The sequence below is a fragment of the Protopterus annectens genome, chromosome 15.part0, assembly GCF_019279795.1.
Source record: "Protopterus annectens isolate FY-2018-M chromosome 15.part0, PAN1.0, whole genome shotgun sequence".
NCBI classification, from domain to species: Eukaryota; Metazoa; Chordata; order Ceratodontiformes; family Protopteridae; genus Protopterus; species Protopterus annectens.
In genome coordinates, this window is record NC_056749.1 from 130650406 (window position 1) to 130668758 (window position 18353).

Here is an 18353-nt window from a genome sequence, read left to right on the forward strand (position 1 = left end):
TAATGTCACATCATATAATCATATCTGAACAGTGCATTTTAGAAGTTTCTGTATTCCACAATACATGATCAGGTCCAAATGGTGCACTACAAAAATCTGTGAATTCCTCAACACATGATCATATTTGGCTGTACACTGCAGAAGTTTATGTTTTCCACATTGATTGATCAGGTCTGTCCAGTGTACTGCTGAAGTCTGTGTATTCCACATCACATGATCAGATCTGTCCAGTGCACTATAGAAGTCTCTGTAATCCACATCATATGATTAGGCCTGGACAGTGCAATACAGAACTCTGTTTATTCCTCATCACATGATCATGTCTGGCTACAGCACTGCAGAATTTTATGTATTCTACATCACATGATCAAGTCTGGTCAGTGTACTGCAAAAGTCTATGCATTCCACACCACATGCTCAGGTCTTTCCAGTGCACTATAGAAATCTCTGTAATCCACCTCACATGATCAGGTCTGAACAGTGTACTGCAGAATTCTGTGTGGTCCACAGTGATTGATCAGGTCTGTCCAGTGTACTATTGAAGTCTGTGTATTCCACATTACATGATCAGGTCTGTCCAGTGTACTACAAATGTCTGTGTGTTTCACACCACATGATCAGGTCTCTCCAGTGCACTATAGATGTCTCTGTAATCCACATCACATGATCAGGCCTGGAGTGTGCACTACAGAACTCTGTTTATTCCTCATCACATGATCAAGTGTGGCTAGGGCACTGCAGAATTGTATGTATTCTACATGGGTCTATATCACTTCGACGAAATGGCAGAAGTTCGAACACCATATGTTCGAACTTCTAACCTTGAAGTGCAAAACCATCGAAGGCTTAGAACAGCGTTTCTTTTTTTTCCCAGGGAAAAAAAATCACTGTTCCAAGAAACACACACACAACACAAGCACACCAAACAAACAGCAATCCACATACACACACTTAAAATCCTACATCTAACCCTACACTAAACTGTACATACACTACTATCTATCCACTTACCTTAACCCAAACCCTAACCCTAAAGTCCGTCACTATCGCCCACTCACCTGACCTGCGCCCTAGCTCACCTATCCCGCCCTAACCCTAAAGCCTGTCACTATCGCACACCCACCTCACCGGCGCCCTAACCCTAACTCACCTACCCCCGCCCTAACCCTAAAGTCTGTCACTATCACACACCCACCTCACCCGCACCCTAACCTGTGCCCGAACCCTAACGTCCACACAATCGCACACTTACCTGAACCCAACCCGTAACTTTCCACCACAGTGCTGAAAATTGCGAAGCCACAGAAACGGCCCACTGAATTCTTTCCCTGGGAAAGAATTTGCTGTTCCACGGTTTCGCGATAATCAGTTTTCAAACTTCATAGTTTGAACATATGGTGTTTGAACTGCTGAAGTTTCGACGAACTGATAGGAACCCATTCTACATCACATGCTCAAGTCTGGCCAAGGCACTGCAGACTTGTATGTATTATACATCACATAATCAAGTCTGGCTAGTGCACTCCAGATGTCTGTGTATTCTACATCACATGATCAGGTCTGTCTAGGCAGTAGAAAATTTTCTGTAGTCCATATCACATAATCAGGTCTGTCCAGTGCACTAGAGAAGTCTATGAATTCCACATCACATGATCAGATCTGGCTAGTGTAATACAGAAGTGGTGGGGTTCTTTCTGAATCCACAGGTTTATTTACCAGTCCTACACCACAATTTATGTTTTATTACTTTTAGTTTTATTGTTTGCAGTAACCTGTGGTCAGCTAAGTGTGTGTCGGTGTTTTTACCTGAACAGATTTAAAAATCCTCAAAGCAGTTAAAAGGAGTGTCCGCATAAACATTTTATTGATGAGACTATTATTTTATTTTTTTAAAATGAATAGTTATTAACAAAAGACAGTATGTATGAAAATAATTTTATTCAGTACTTGCACTCGCATCTTAACCTGCAGTAGTGGTACTGTGGTAGCATTGTCGCCTCACAGCAAGACGTTGTCCCATTCGATTCTTAGCTAGAGCGTCTTCTGTGTGGAGGCATGCGTGAATGGGCGTGCCTTCGTTGAAGGTTGTGCATCAGGGCTGGTAAAAATCCACTACTAAACATTAGCGGACTGGAGTTCGGCTGTGGAGACCCCTAACCGGGATAAGCCGAAAGACACAACAACAACAACTTGCACTCGCATCTTAGAGGTAAAGCCTACCAGGTACAAAGCTTTCCAGGTTGACAGGAAGGCACTGAGTTCCCTGTAAATGATAGTATGTTCTTAGTCAGTAATTGAAAGTCTAACCTTTGTCTTGATACCATACAAGATGATAGAAAAATTTCACTGAGCAGGCGTGCTATTCATTTGCTTACTAGGGTGTTCAAAAAACAACTTTATCCTTTAACTTATTCAAGAGAGAGAGAGAGGGGCCACTTAGATTTTTTTCCTCAAACTGTTTCAAATATTCCCAGCAGTCAGTTTTAACATGGTTGAGGTCTGTTAATTTTGAGTCTATGTAGGCATGACTGTGTACTCCTTGTAAAGTCCATTAAATTATCTGTATGTTTTGGGCTCAGTGGAATCACCATTGTCAAAAGTATTTGAGAGTTGCCAGATTCCATTGCTTGTCTTATAAGCTTTTGGGTCTGATTTGCTTCAGCTGTAATCGCATATATTTTGTTATTACACACCCTTAATATTATCATACAGTAGTAAGCTCTCAGTTAACCAGAACTCAAGCAACTGGCACTGTCTAGCAACTAGAAAAAAAATATCAAAGAAATACAGTACAATTTTAATGTGTTGCACTTTTTGTTCAACCCCCCCCCCACCACCACCACCACCACCACAGTAACGTACCTTACGTTTTTAGATTTTTAGAGTTTTAAAAAGGAAGACAGGAATAAATTCCTTCTCTCCCCATCCTGAAAACAAGTCAAACCAAACAAATATTATAGGATACAGTATTAGTCAGGCCTATTCTTAAAAGTAACTCGCAAGCAATTAGAAACTACAGTTAGCGGGCATCTACCAATCCCCATAGGTGCCTGTTAACTGAGAGTTTACTGTACAATGAGCTATATACCGTGTTATATGAATAATGTTTAAGTTTTCTTCCATGTATGTCTTCTTGGTATACTGTTGTGATATCTGTGAGTATATTCTTTAGTATTTCTGTATATATATATATATATATATATATATATAGAGAGAGAGAGAGAGGATGTGAGTGTGTGTGTGTGTTTGAGTGTGTTCATAGGGCATGGCTGCTGATGATAGTTTAGTCTCAATATCCTCTGCATTTTTTGTGAGCATAAGGCAGTCCTTAACACTGCTTAATGTAATCATCATCTACTTCGTCTTTCAGTTTGCTGACGACGCTGCCATGCCTAATACAAAATATTATCCTTCTAATTTATAATTGAAACAGAGAAATTCATGCTAGTTTTACCTTTATCAAGGGACTAGGAAACCAGTACATTTTAATAAGTTTTCTTCTTAAAAGTTGACAGTAGAAGATTGTACTACAAAAATAAAAAAAAGATCTACAAATATGGATAAAAAGTGTTGTAGGCCATAAGTAGCGAGTCTGTACTATAAATTGATGATATGTAGCAACTAAATGGATCAGGGAGTATGGATAACAGTAAGTAAATATAAACTGACTGAGAGATTTATTATTTTCTCTTACCTCAGGGCGTAACTCCATGTTTCTGCAGTGTTTGATGTCCACCCCTCAAAGCAGTGTGAAGTGTACACACACAAAGTAATTGTCTTTTCCCCCAAAAGTAATGGTGGTGCTGAAGGTTTTTATAATAATCAGCAGTAGTATGAGGGGGGTCACACTAATATATGAAACCCTAATATCATAGAAATACCTCATTCTGATAAATTTTGTGCATTCAAGGCAGAATTATTGCTAATTTTAGGAAGGTCCCATTGATAACAGCGATGGAAACATTCCTGACATGACAGAAATTCCAGAAAAAACTATGGGTGCATTTACAATATTCAAAAATAATCTTAAGTTGATGGATTGACTGATAACATATGACAGTGAGAACATTCCAAATATAAATTTCCATCTATCTGGATGTATGAATTTTTAATATTTATATTGTTACTATCTTAACAGCAAGACAGCAACAAATTAGCACGGATATTGTGAATTACTGTTTCTTATCTGAAAACTCTGTTTTTATGTGCATCTTCTAGCTTTCAGATTAGAAGCTTCCCCTCTGCTTCCTGCTTCAGTAAGAAGAAAGAGTTTGAACAGTAACCCTTGTGATGGGATTCTCTGCTTTCAGCAATGGACAACAAAATCAGTGTGATATCATTAAAATGTATATGTTTTTCTGATCCTCCCGAACTCTCACTTACTTATTTGCACTTAGAAATATATGTGGTGCAGAATTAGTTCAACAGAAGAAGGCAATTTTTCATAATGAAGCTTTATTCGAATGTCTTACTGCCGGCAGTGATCTAGTGTGTTTCTAAGCATTTTTGTAGGTTACATATATGATGACACAGGTGCATGCTTCTTTTAAGTGAATTAAATGTAGTATGAAGTGTTCACCACTGAAAACAAACAAGAACCTGCAAGAAATATGAAAACAGATTGTAAATACATCACTGATAATTTACATTAGTCACTAAAGGTCTAAATAACTCTCAGATTTGTTCTTAAACTGCATTCCATATACGGTATGCTAGTTTATTTGCTGAAGTATTCCGCAGAGCAATCAGTATGTGAATTAAATAATTATTTTTACCAGCTTTTCTGAAATGTTCCTACATTTTGAATATAGATACACACCTCATATCCATTCTTCAGTACGTTAGAACAAAGCCTGTGTATTGACCTGTATCACATCTGTAAAGATTTTAAAAATAATTGTTAAACTGCACCACAAACACTCAATTGTTTCAAAAGTTCAAATGCAAATCAGCTTTGTATTGCAAATAACACTGCTGGCTACCAAATCAAGGAAATCTTTTTAGCAGCTTTATATCATGCAGTGCTTGGTCGAAGCCGTGGAGGTACAGTGGTAGCATTGTTGCCTCACAGCAAGAGGTTCTCCTATTCGATTCTCGGATGGAGTGCCTCCTGTGTAGAGTCTGCATGTCCTGCCCGCGGTCGAGTCACCTCCGAAAGACATGCGTGAATGGGCATGCCTTCGCTGAAGGTTGGGCGTCGGGCTGGCAACTCGGCACCATAAAAATCTACTGCCAATCATTAGCGGACTGGAGTTCCGCTGTGGTGACCCCTAACCGGGAAAAGCCAAAAAGACAAACAAAAAAACATATCATGCAGTGCTTGACGACATAGTTTGGAAGTATAAGCAAATATGGAAGTTAAAATAGAAAACAGAAAATGTGATTGAAACAATGACAATGTCCAGTAAGAATGCTACAAAACTCAGTGCATTACTCTGTAAAGACATACAAACTATGTAAGTAAAGATACATCAACTTTAGACAAACAGGTAACCCCAAAATTTAAGCAGTGTTTTTAATTGTCTATGAAGAGAAGAGTCATTCACAAATAAAAAAAAAAATACAAAAACATTTTAATTTCAGTAAGAGAACATATTGAATGTTTTTAAATGTGATTTAATGTGAACATTTTTAGCTTTTGTAGCGGCATTCTGCTTTGTAAGTTTGAAATTAAAACATTTGCTTTCTCTGCATGTTGTCTCGGTTTACAGGAGACAGCTGAATGAGGATTTATTAATACGATTTTGCATTATTTAGCTGTGAATTATAATGCAAAATCATATTAATAAATGCTCATTCAGCTGTCTCCTGTAAACCGAGACAACATGCAGCTGTGAATTATAATAACTTTGGTGGTGGTGCTGCGGTAGCGTTGTCGCCTCATAGCAAGACGTTGTCCCGTTCAATTCTCAGCTAAAGCGTCTTCTGTGTGGAGGCATGAGTGAATGGGCATGCCTTCGTTGAAGGTTGTGCGTCAGGGCTGGTAACCTGGTACGTAAAAATCCACTACCAATCATTAGCGGACCAGAGTTCCGCTGTGGCGACCCCTAACCGGGAAAAGCCGAAAGACACAAACAAACAAGCTGTGAATTATAATAAAGGTTGATATAATTGCCTTTTATTTCCTTCATGAAACAGTGGTAGCATTTTATTCACTGCTGCAATGTTTTATTTTATAGTATGGCAAATAGCTTTTATTTGTTTCTTTTCCTCTTCTCCTTCTCTGCTTATAAAGACTGGCTCAGAGAGACTCACAGCAGTTTCCATTTTATTAATGAGTTGGACTTTCACAGAGGCATGTAAGAAAAATTTTGTCAAGCAAAGTGCCTAGTAGTATGGACTAGTCATAAAAATAAAAAATCTGAAGGAAGTAGGAATTTCTGCACGGCCACATGGACAACTGTAATTTAAAATAAAGGACAGCATGAATAAATTGCAGTTATATGTTATTAAGCAAGTAAAGCAATGAAAAAGCAACTAAAGAGATAGGATAACATGAATGATGTAGTACATGTCTTTTGTAAACAGCAATATTCTGGGGGACATGTATAAATGGGTGCTAAATAATGTGCAGGAATCTCTCTGGGCTATAAAAGGAGGTACTGAAGAAACACAGCTGAAATGCACAATGACACACTATGCCATACCATTTTATTAACGAGTTGGACTTTCACAGAGACACGTAAGAAAAATCTTGTCACACTGACCTCAGGAAGTATAAATCACCATTTATTCTGGTACCTCGGCCTTCTGCCTTCAAGGATTCAAAACTTTTGAGTTTCCTAATACCATGATGGGAATGGACCCCATTCCTAAGTCAAAGTATGATTATAATTCATGAAATTAGTATTGTTTCAATGTCAGCCAGAAGTGCTTTTCACAGCACCCGCAATGTGCCCAGTAATGACTCCTGCAATTTGTAAGGATTTACATGTATCAGTAACATATCTAAATACGATTGTAGATTCTTTTTTTATAAGACCCGTTGTTCCTACTGCTGTTGGAAATGTCTGGGTATCCTTCTTCCACATTGCCCTCATTTCTGCCTGCAAATCTTGATATTCTATGACTTTGTGTCTCTCTGTAAGCAAGACACTGTAGTCACTGGATGTAGTCATTTCCATGATCAATGCTACTTTTGTCTTCTTTTCATGGACCATGATTTCTGGGTTTCCCTTCATCTATCTTTTGAACGTTTGAACTGTTGGTAATGGGTGATCCCATGTGATATAGACTTCATCATTTTCTATAATGCTTTGTGGCTCATGTTTCCAATACGTTTTTCAGCTACTTCAATATTATAATGTTTGCACAATCCCCAGTGGAACACTCTTGCCACATTATTATGCCTTTCAGTATACAGACCTTCTGCCAATAGTACGTCACAACCAGCAACAAGGCGTGCAACTCTTTCCAATTCTGTTTTACAAAACCTACATTCGTTTGTTTCTCCAACATGTACGTAGTCCACTATCTTTGGCCGCCAGTATTAACCTTTCTTCTTTTATTTTGAATTTGCCTCTCCTTAACCATTCCTGCATTCTGTCCTGATTAACATGAGGTTGTTCAGGAGTTTTTTATACTTGCAACTATTTTCCACATTTCTTGCCTTCTCATCTGATCATTTTCCTTATAGTCTTTTTTTTAGCACATTCAGTTGCTGCTTGATTTTTATCTACTTCTGCTTTGATTTCCATTCCCTCTTGACACTGATATGCATCTGTAAGACTAAGAAGGGAAGTTATCTTAGACTTATTCTCCTCATGTTTCAAAACTTTCACTGTCTTTGGGTCTTGTGAGGTCAGCAGATATGTATGGAGTCCCACAATTGCAGATCTATGTGTTTAATCAATTTCAAGGAGGCCCATACCTCCTTCGTAATGGGGAATATATAATCTTGGTATGCACTGATTTTTATAAATAATTTGATGAGCATGAAGCATCCTACTTGTTTTCATGTCTAATCTATCCAACACCTTTTGGGGCCAGTCACTCATTCCAAAACTGTATGTTAAGACAGGAAGAGCAAATTGGTTTATAGCTTGAACTTTATTTCTAGATGGCAATGCTGTTTTCAAGATTAATTTAAGTCTTCTAAAATATTCCTTACTGAGTTTTATTCACATTTGTTCATGTTTTATTGTCTACCCTTCATCAATTCCCAAATATTTATACACTCCCAATTGATCACGTTCTTCTATATCACATTCTGATGTGTTCTTGGTACTGCAGCTTTCCTTTTTTAAATGTTGCTTTTGCACATTTATCAAGACCAAATGACATTCTTATATCATCTGAAAAAGTTTTAACTACTTGCAGTTGTGCTTTCAATTCCTGATCTGATGAGCAATACAGTTTTAAATAATCAGCAAAGAGAAAATGAGAAGTCTTTACACTCTTTTGCTTTCTGGGAGCCATATTATGGCCATGACCTAATCTGTTAAGCAGACAGCTTAATGGGTTAATGGCAAGGCAAAAGAGCAGAGGTGACAGAGAGTCACCCTAGAATATCCCCCTTTGAGTTTTTATCCCTGGAACAATAATTTGTTCTTTATCATGGCTTAACTGCAAAGTGGTTTGCCACTGTTTCATGGTCTCGGTGGTGTAGTTTATCAGGGTAGGTTGTAGCTTATACATTTTTAAGCACTCTTTTTTATGCATGAATGTGGGATACTGTCAAATGCTTGTTTGAAGATATGCAGTGGGAGGTATGAGGTAGCCAGAGAGGTGTGTTTGGAATAAGAGGTAGAAGAGTACCTTGAGAAGGTTAGAAATATGTTAGTGGAGCATTCAGGTGATGGTTAGAATAGAAGATGTGAAACAGCACAAGAGATGTTTCACAGTTGATGGTATCAGTATGCTTTTGTGTGGAGAAAGGTGGAAGAGCAGGAGGAGGTAGTCATGAGGTTCAGAGCCATAATATTGCCATGTGTCAAGAAGGGTGGAGAGAGATGGAAGGAGAGGGAGGAGCTAGTCAGGAGGTTCAGAGCCATAATATTGCCATGTGTCAAGAAGGGTGGTGGAGATGGAAGGAGAGGGAGGAGCTAGTCAGGAGGTTCAGAGCAGTAATATTGCCATGTATAAAGAAGGGTGGGAAGTGATGGGAGGAGCTAATCAAGTGATTCAGAGCAGTAATATTGCCATGTGTCAAGAAGGAAGACAACATTGGATATATGTTTATTACCCTTTAAGGATATCAGGTGTTTCAGCTAAATGGCAATTCTGAATGTCCATGACTTTTTTCTTTTACTTTTAAGTCTTTTTATGGACAATTTCAGGCCAGTAAAGCCAAACCCCTCCAGCTGTGGACATGCATGTTTCTGCCTTCTTATAACATAATCAGCACAGCATAAGAGGAATGTTTGACTTTTGGAAACAGAGTGGTCATACCCAACGTCCTTCTCTGTACCAACAACATGGACATCCATAGATTGCATCAAACCCCTCATAACATTAACACACAATTTCAACAAGCACAAGACCTCTTTTTATCTTCCTTTTTCAAATGGCTAAACCCAAGATTACTATTACCAAGCCAAAACACAACAAAATGCATGCTGTTTGGAATGCCACAAAAGTTCAGATCATCATTTTCTGATAACATTATTTTTGACAGAAAGCATACCTTCAACAAATCCACAACCTTATTCAAATATATTCTAAAGTTACAACAGGCACCCAAAGAGGCAGAAGGTAATAATAAAACACGAGCCTGTAGGTGTAAGCAGCAGCAGGAAAACCTGCTGCTGCTTACACCTACCGGCTCGTGTTTTATTATTACCTTCTGCCTCTTTGGGTGCCTGTTGTGGTTTTACTGGTTCTTGGTTCTGTGGCACCCTTTCCTTGGAGTTTTTATATTCTAAAGTTCCAACTTCACATTCACAGAACCAGAGCAAAACTAAAGCAAACCTTTTTGTGGGTGTTGATGATCTTGCATGTTATAGCTCTATCAAGTAGTAAAGCCATAGGGAAAGGTAATCTTATGGCCCAGCTTGAATATGTTCTCCCGGGGTCTATATCACATAGTCGAAGTCTTATAATTTTGAACACGTAATGTTCGAACCATTATATTCGAAGTTACAAAACTTTGACTATGGATTAAAAAAAAAAACAACAGAAAACAAAATAAACTGTTTTAAGCATGGGGGCAAGGCCCCCTGAACCCCTCACACCCCCCGCTACTTAAGTATACCAACTTAGAGATCGCACCCCATTGAACAAAATGGAAACCTCCGCTTATGGAGATTTCCATTCAAATGCTCAAACTTTTACAAATTCAAACTTATGTTCTCGACCATATGAGGTTCGAACTTGTAAAAGTTCGACTACATGATTGGAACCCTTCTCCCAGTAATCACGTTTGCCTCAAAGAAAAGCTTTATCTGACAACATACAACTGACAGTAAAATATACCATCTCACTAATGCCAAGAACAGAACACCACTGCTCACTCCTTCAGAAAGTAAACTGGCTCCCGGCTGAGTAAAGAGCAGGTCTGGTACTAGGCACCTTTGATTTAAACTGCTAAACCAAGACTCCTTCTCTTACTGAACGGAAAGATTCACAATCAGGGAAAAAACATACATCCTCATATCTCAACCTATCCTGTGTACTCTCTCCACACCACCTTTACCAGTGAGAAATGCAGTAGCTACATCTTCTCCATATTAGGCCCCAAATTCTGGGAAACTTTAAAACCAGTTGTAAGAACTCACCTATTCTACTGCAAATCAGAAATGCTCTCAAATGTTACGTACCTTAATTAGCAGAATGTTACTGCTTTCCAAACATAACATAATTTAACCCATATAACATATTCCAGCTGCTACTCAGATTCTTTAACAATGCTTATGTTGTCCCTAGCTAGCATTTGCTTGAACACCTAAACACATGCTATCTGCTGGCTCTCTCCCATTTTCTTCTTCCAGCTGCCAGAACTTTCTACCATACACCCTTAACACTCATCTCTTCACCATCACACTCCCTTCCAACTCCTCTGTTTGTGTTCTTCTCACCCTCACAGCTAGCTCTCATTTCTTTTCAATAGGTAACTCAATAAGCACTTTTCCCTCTTCAGCTGACTGCTTACTTCGTTCTTTTTTTCCTCTCTCTCTACCTTTTCCCACCATTTACACTACTAACACCCACTGTCACTCTGCATCTATCTATCAACCTATCTGTCTATCTCTCTATCTATCTATCTATCTATCTATCTATCTATCTATCTATCTATCTATCTATCTATCTAATCTGTCTATCTATCTATCATTTGTTGATTGGGTTAGTTCCACTAGGCTAATGGTCTCTATTCAGGAGAGAGGTGTATTTACACTACAGGAAATTTGGCCAGGGTATGGGGGGGGGGGAGGAATCAGTAGATTCTGTGGGATGTTTTACATCCACCAGAGCTACCACCAATTCAAAGAGATGGGACCCAGGTTTAATGTCTTATGTGGAGGAAGAGTTTTAAATCTGCATGCATCACCTTTTTACATAAGAGTTAAGACCCATTCCTTTGTCAGACTTTACTGGCAAACTGTGGTGGGTTTGTTTTTTGTTGTTGCTGCTATTTACTGACAAACTGTGGTGGGTTTGTTTTTTGTTGTTGCTGCTATTTACTGACAAACTGTGGTGGTTGAGTTTTTTGTTGTTGCTGCTATTTACTGACAAACTGTGGTGGGTGTGTTTTTTGTTGTTGCTGCTATTTACTGACAAACTGTGGTGGGTGTGTTTTTTGTTGTTGCTGCTATTTACTGACAAACTGTGGTGGGTGTGTTTTTTGTTGTTGCTGCTATTTACTGACAAACTGTGGTGGGTGTGTTTTTTGTTGTTGCTGCTATTTACTGACAAACTGTGGTGGGTTTGTTTTTTGTTGTTGCTGCTATTTACTGACAAACTGTGGTGGGTGTGTTTTTTGTTGTTGCTGCTATTTACTGACAAACTGTGGTGGGTGTGTTTTTTGTTGTTGCTGCTATTTACTGACAAACTGTGGTGGGTGTGTTTTTTGTTGTTGCTGCTATTTACTGACAAACTGTGGTGGGTTTGTTTTTTGTTGTTGCTGCTATTTACTGACAAACTGTGGTGGGTGTGTCTTTTGTTGTTGCTGCTATTTACTGACAAACTCCTCTTTCTTGCCGTAACACCATTCATCTCTTCACTACCTGTATTCACTTACTACTTATACAAACCCTCTAATAGAAGTATGCACTTGTTATATTGTATGTGCCTGTGCCTTGTAAACATCTTCTTACCACTGTACTCGTTTTAATGTTGGCATACCTGCACTTTCTGAATGTATTTTTGAAACTGTATTGTCTTTCAATCTCTCCTTATAAATTTTCATTGTAAATTCTCCTTCTGTTAGATTTGTTTTCACATCTGGGATGAGCCTGAAATAGGTCCACATGGACCAGTGCTCCATCTTGTTAAATCTAAATTAGTAAATAAATAAACATACAGGCACTCTGAAAAAAAGTCTAGTAATGCTAACATTTTGAATAAAAGAAAACGCATCGTAACATAAAAAAATCCCATTACTGCTAACAATAGAAATCAGTATTTCAAATACAAAAATGGAGTGGCACACAATAAAAAACTGATCAACATACATCGACATTGTGCACCCATTAAACACTTTTACACATCATAACCCAGACAACACTTAACAGAACATAAACCTTAACATATAAGTTATGACTAACACAAAGTTATACCAACCAAAGTACTGTCTGAAGGACCAATCATCAACATAACAAGAAAATTGCAACCTAGTGTTCTAAAAAAACAATAAGCCAGACAGTAGTCCAAAATGTTGAACCTTTTAAAAGAAACCTACAAATCTCCTAACATTAACAAGAATGGCTGCTAACTCAGTGATTCAAAAAAACACTTTTCTCTCACAAATAACGTGCATGACCTATTATTCTACCATGTTTGTATAAGCAGCCTACAGTACTGCTCTACAAATATGTATCCTAGCATTGAAACATTTCCTGTTTAGGGTGTAATGAGGCTTTTAAGATTTGTACAACTCACATACCTACACCTGATTTGAACAGACTGCAACTCAACAACAGCCACACAATTCAACTTTTAATATAGGTTCATAGTTTATTACTAAGCTAACTGCCCTTGCGAGCCATTTTAAGCCTAGCCAGTTATCCCTTGTGAGACTCAAACCCTGCACCTTGGGTTTGTAAGGCAAACACCTTAGTCATTAAGCCACCCTCCTGAATGCTATTTTACTAGTACACAATAATGACACCACTACTGCCTCTGAAATGTCCAGAAAATCAAAAAACATGCAATTTTGTCAATTGAAGGCTTGTTCTGCAGAGCCCCCGACACCTCCTTTACTTGGATATAATAACTCTGTGGTTGTGCATTAGTAGAGAACAAATCATCTCATAAAAATGCAGAAGTACTGATTTCCTTCACATTGTCAGTCCTAAATTTACCAAAACCTTCAGTGTTAATCTTTCAAGGAGTTGGTATAAAGTTTAAGCTATTTACCTCATAAACAGAAGGTACAGGGTTTGATTCTTGCCTTTCAAAGGGAAATTGGCTAGGAGTAAAATGTTCAGCAAGGGCAGCTAGTCTTGTACTGCTGTTGCCAGTATGCAGAATTTACCATTGTCAGTCTTGAGCAAATACAAATGCATATTTATCTATCTACATACACACACACACACACACACACACACACACATACATTTTGCACCAAAACACCTCCAACACAGAGGCTTTGCCCCCATACATCCTTCATTTTATATATATGTGTGTGTATATGTATAAATATATATATATATATATATATATATATATATATATATATATATATATATAGATATATATATATATAATATAGATTAGATATATATATATATATATATATAATATACTGCGGTGGTGGTGCTGCGGTAGCGTTGTCGCCTCACAGTTAGACGTTGCCCGTTCGATTCTCAGTTAGAGCGTCTTCTGTGTGGTGACATGCGTGAATGGGCATTCTTTCGTTGAAGGTTGTGCGTTAGGCCTGGCAAGCCAGCACGTAAAACTCTACTGCCAATCATTAGCGGACCGGAGTTCCGCTGTGGCGACCCCTAACCAGGAAAAGCCGAAAGACACAAACAAATATATATATATAATATATGGATTTACTTTATAATCTCAAAATACTGAAATATCGAATTTCAGTATCTTGAAACTGAAAACTCACAAACCCGAAATTCAAAACCGCGAACGTCAACAAAACACTGTACCACACAAACAAACACAAATACACCTACCTCCCGACACTACAACAAACAAAACAACACACATGAACACAACAAAACAAACACACCTACCCTTCCTATAAGCAGGGGGGGCAAGCCACCCTGCATCCCCCACACTCCCGCTGCATATGTATACTAACTCCGAGGTCACACTAAACACCGAAAGACAGAAAACCCACAACCACACATTCTACACCCCCCTTGCACAAACACATCACATACATATAAACACCACCACTCTCAACACTGACACACTCATACTCTTACCTACCTACCCTAACCCACACTTAAAACTCCCCAACACACTCGCAAATACACAAACTCTCCCCAAAAACCTAAAGAAAATAACACTTACCTAACGAGCCATCAGTACCGCAGTTTCAACATTTCCAGGTTCGATATTCTGCAGTTTCGCGCAACTACAGATTCGACAATTTGGTCTTGAGATACTGAAATTCGACATTTCAGTATTTCGAGATTCCAAAGTGAACCCACATTTGCCACAGAAACATGCATCTTCTCTCCTATCCCAAAAATATTGGTACCTTCTGTGTACCTCCCTGCTGTTAGACTGTAACAAAAGTAAAAGAGCAAACAGTGACAGAAATATAATTTAGCTTGATGCAATAAAGTGTGCACACACAGCATGACTCCTTACCCCCACCACCCACAAAAGATAGCCTCCTCTTCATATGTCTGATGTTTGATTGAGAGGAAAGTGGGAAAAATAGTAATCTCAGAAACATATTCCAGATTGTTTTATCTAGACAGTATGGTACCCTTAGATAATCTACAGAGACCTTCTATGTATACCTCTAAAGTCTGATTAATAAGGACAGTTAAAGAAATAATGGTTAAACTGCCCCAAGTACCCACATCAGCCAGAAGAGTTCTTTATATGCTCACTTCTAAAATGTATTGTGCATCTACGGATAAAGCTGCTGGTATTATTTTCCACAGATTAACACACAAACTTACACTGCTCCACCCCACATATACATACACACATGCACACACACACACACACACACACACACACACACACACACACACACACACACACACACACGCACGCACGCACACACACACACACACACACACACACACACACACACACACACACACTACTGCATTATTGCTGCTTTGGCTGTTACAGTGTAATGGAATAACTTTAGGTAATAAATACATTACACAAGCATAGCACTTGCTAATTTGTTAAAAAACATTCTCTGAAACTTCTGAGTTGCATTGCATTGCTCAACTTACCTTGCCCTAAATCTTCAAGAGCAGTTTAACAAAAAAAAAATGGAGCAAGTCAGCAGCACCGCACAGTACATAATATCCTACTTCTCTAAAAAGAAGTAACTAGTGCTGAACACGTTTGTAGAAGCTCCGAGTCTGCTGACATAAACAGCCATAATTAACCCCCCCAGCCAAACAACAACTTCTGCTGAGGTCGTCTCTGAGACTGCTCCACCAATCACAGAAGCAGTGCTAGCTAAAGGATTAAGGGAAAGCTGCAGCAGAGAACCAGGAGATCAGTCTAATTTCTTGCAACTTTATGCCACTTTACAAACAACATTAATTGTTCAGTTAATGCCTTTCAAACTGCCAGGGTAAAATAAAAGGAAAGCATTCAGTCTGTGATGAGCTGCAGATGGCTGTCTGGTACAGTCTTGATCAAGGCATTTTCATGCAATATGAAACTATTTTGTTCTATTTTTTTTTTCAGTTTGGGTTGGGTTTCTCCTTGGGTCTTAGTGCCTGTCTGTTACCCCCCTGTGAAAAACTATACTGATGTGCATACAGTCAGTACGCTTCCCCACGTCTTTGGTTAATTGAATAGCTTTGGTTCTGAAGTTAGAATATCAGAGGATGGCCCACCTTTAAGTAGTGGAAAGAAGAATAATTGTTTCTAAATGTAGGGGAAGTCTGCTTCCTCAATTGATCCATTAATTAAGATATAAGTAGGTAACCTAAGCTTTCAGCTACTGGTTTTAGATACTCTTTGCTGAGGTTATCAGGTGCTGTGGTGATAACTACCATCTGATGGCTTTATGAGAAATGGTTTGAAGAAGTCAAGAGTATTTTCAGTATGTCATGGGAGATAGGGCTGGGTCCATACTGCAGTATAACACAGTTGTATTTTGAGAGAAAGGTAGACGTTTTGATAAAATTTGTGTTGAAGGAACAAGCCACATGGAAGTCAGAATCACTAGGTGGAGGGTTAGGTTATGAGGGTTTGCCTGGGTTTAAAAGTTGAGAAATGGAAGACCAAAACTGTTTGGGGGCTTTGATGTGGTAGTGGTTCTGGGAGAGGAAATTATTTTTTTGTCTGAATTTATTTGGGTCTTGACTTAATTACAAAGGACATGGTAATGCTTGTAGTTGGTTGCACTGTCATATGAGTTGTCTGGTAGGTAGAGTGAATCAGGATGCTGGGGTAGATTTGACTCTTTTGTAAATGAGTGGGACATGAGAACTAAGGATTTTTCAAAAAAAAGTATTACTAAAGTGATGGACAGTTTTATTTTGTGATAGGAGCTTTACTGAATGACAGTTGTACGCCTGGTGAAATGCAAGCTTATACAGAATCCAGCACTAGGCAAATTAGGCAGCTGCCTAAGGTCCAGTTGTTGGCTGGGGAGGGGGAGCCAGCCACAAATTTCATTTAAAAAAAAAGTAAATGTTTCCTGTTTGTACTGCTGCCTCCTGCTTTAAAAAAAATTTCCTACTATCAGGGCAGCAGCAATATTATGGATGGAGCTGTAAAATTACTGGAACAAGCTGCGCAACTTGATTTCTCAAAGTGTAGACCTCAGGTGCAGCAGTATTGCAGGTAAAAACAGGGAAAGAGAGTGCTGTATACAGCAGCAGTACTATGGATGGACGGGATCATACGATGTATGGAATGCAGTAACATCGCATTGCAGGTACAAGCATTCAGAAAGAGGTGTGTGTGTGTGTGTGTGTGTGTGTGTGTGTGTGTGTGTGTGTGTGTGTGTGTCAAGTGCCCTGTTAGAGAAGACACTTTAATTGCATGGACTGGCCAGTCTCAAAACCTGTACCTTAACTACAGGAGGCAAGAATCTTAATCCTCTCCACTACCTGTCAGACCCTTTGGTTAATCACTGAGGATTATGATCAGTGATTTGAGTTGGTTGAAATGTTTTGAAATGGTTACTTTTGTCAGTATCATTTCATACAATTTATCTCACTGCTTAATGGAAGTAATGTTCACAACTACAAATTGAAAATGCACTCTAACAAATGTTGCTGTATTAACCACAAAATATATTTAAAACAATCAGAAAGCTAAATCAAAGACCACATGGTTTTATTCATGGTCGTAAAAATTTATGCAGGGGGCCCATGGACTGAAAACAGCCCAGGGAACAAGGTACACGTAATCTTCCATTGGCTAGGTGCATTTTCAAGGAATGCGAGTTTCAATGCATTTTCAATTAATCTGAGCCTCAAGGGAATAGAATTCAACTGTTGTTTATGGTAAGTCTGTTTTCATTGTGTGGCTGTTTTGTTTGTAAATGGCCATCAGTGTTTGTAGTATAAAATTTGAAAGCAGTGCTAGTGGTGCAACAGGTAGTACACTTGCCTTTGATGCATTAGATTGTGGGTTCTACTCTCATACCAAGTAGATGGATTGCTGACACTGCAGTGCAGTATAATGGGAGTGCTGCACTCCTGAGTGTGTTGTCCTTTGGATGAGATTTTAAACCAAGACCTCATCTGCCTGAGTTGGTGGAAGCTCAGGTAGATGTAAAAGATCTTATGGCATCTATCAGAAAGAGTAGGAGTCCTTTATTTATATATAGTTACTCTTATCTACAAAATATTTACAAATATGTAAATATACAAATCTGTTTGCTCACATTCATAATTTCCCTTACATTCATGCTAAATTTTCAGTCCTATTAGACCCTCACTCCTTTTTCCATAACCATCTGATTTTACTTAACATTTTTGCTAAAATCCATTTGCCATTAAACATAATTTAATGTATTCTTTCATTCCGTATAACCCATATAGCATAAAATAATTTATCTGTTCTTTTAACGTAGT

The 18353-nt window shown here is 38.5% G+C and overlaps 1 protein-coding gene across 1 annotated transcript in view; it reads left to right on the forward strand.

Annotated features, from left to right (window-relative positions):
- LOC122789801 (X-linked interleukin-1 receptor accessory protein-like 2) overlaps window positions 1-18353 on the forward strand; it is a 1631279-nt gene that overhangs the window by 515014 nt on the left and 1097912 nt on the right. The window lies entirely within an intron of this gene.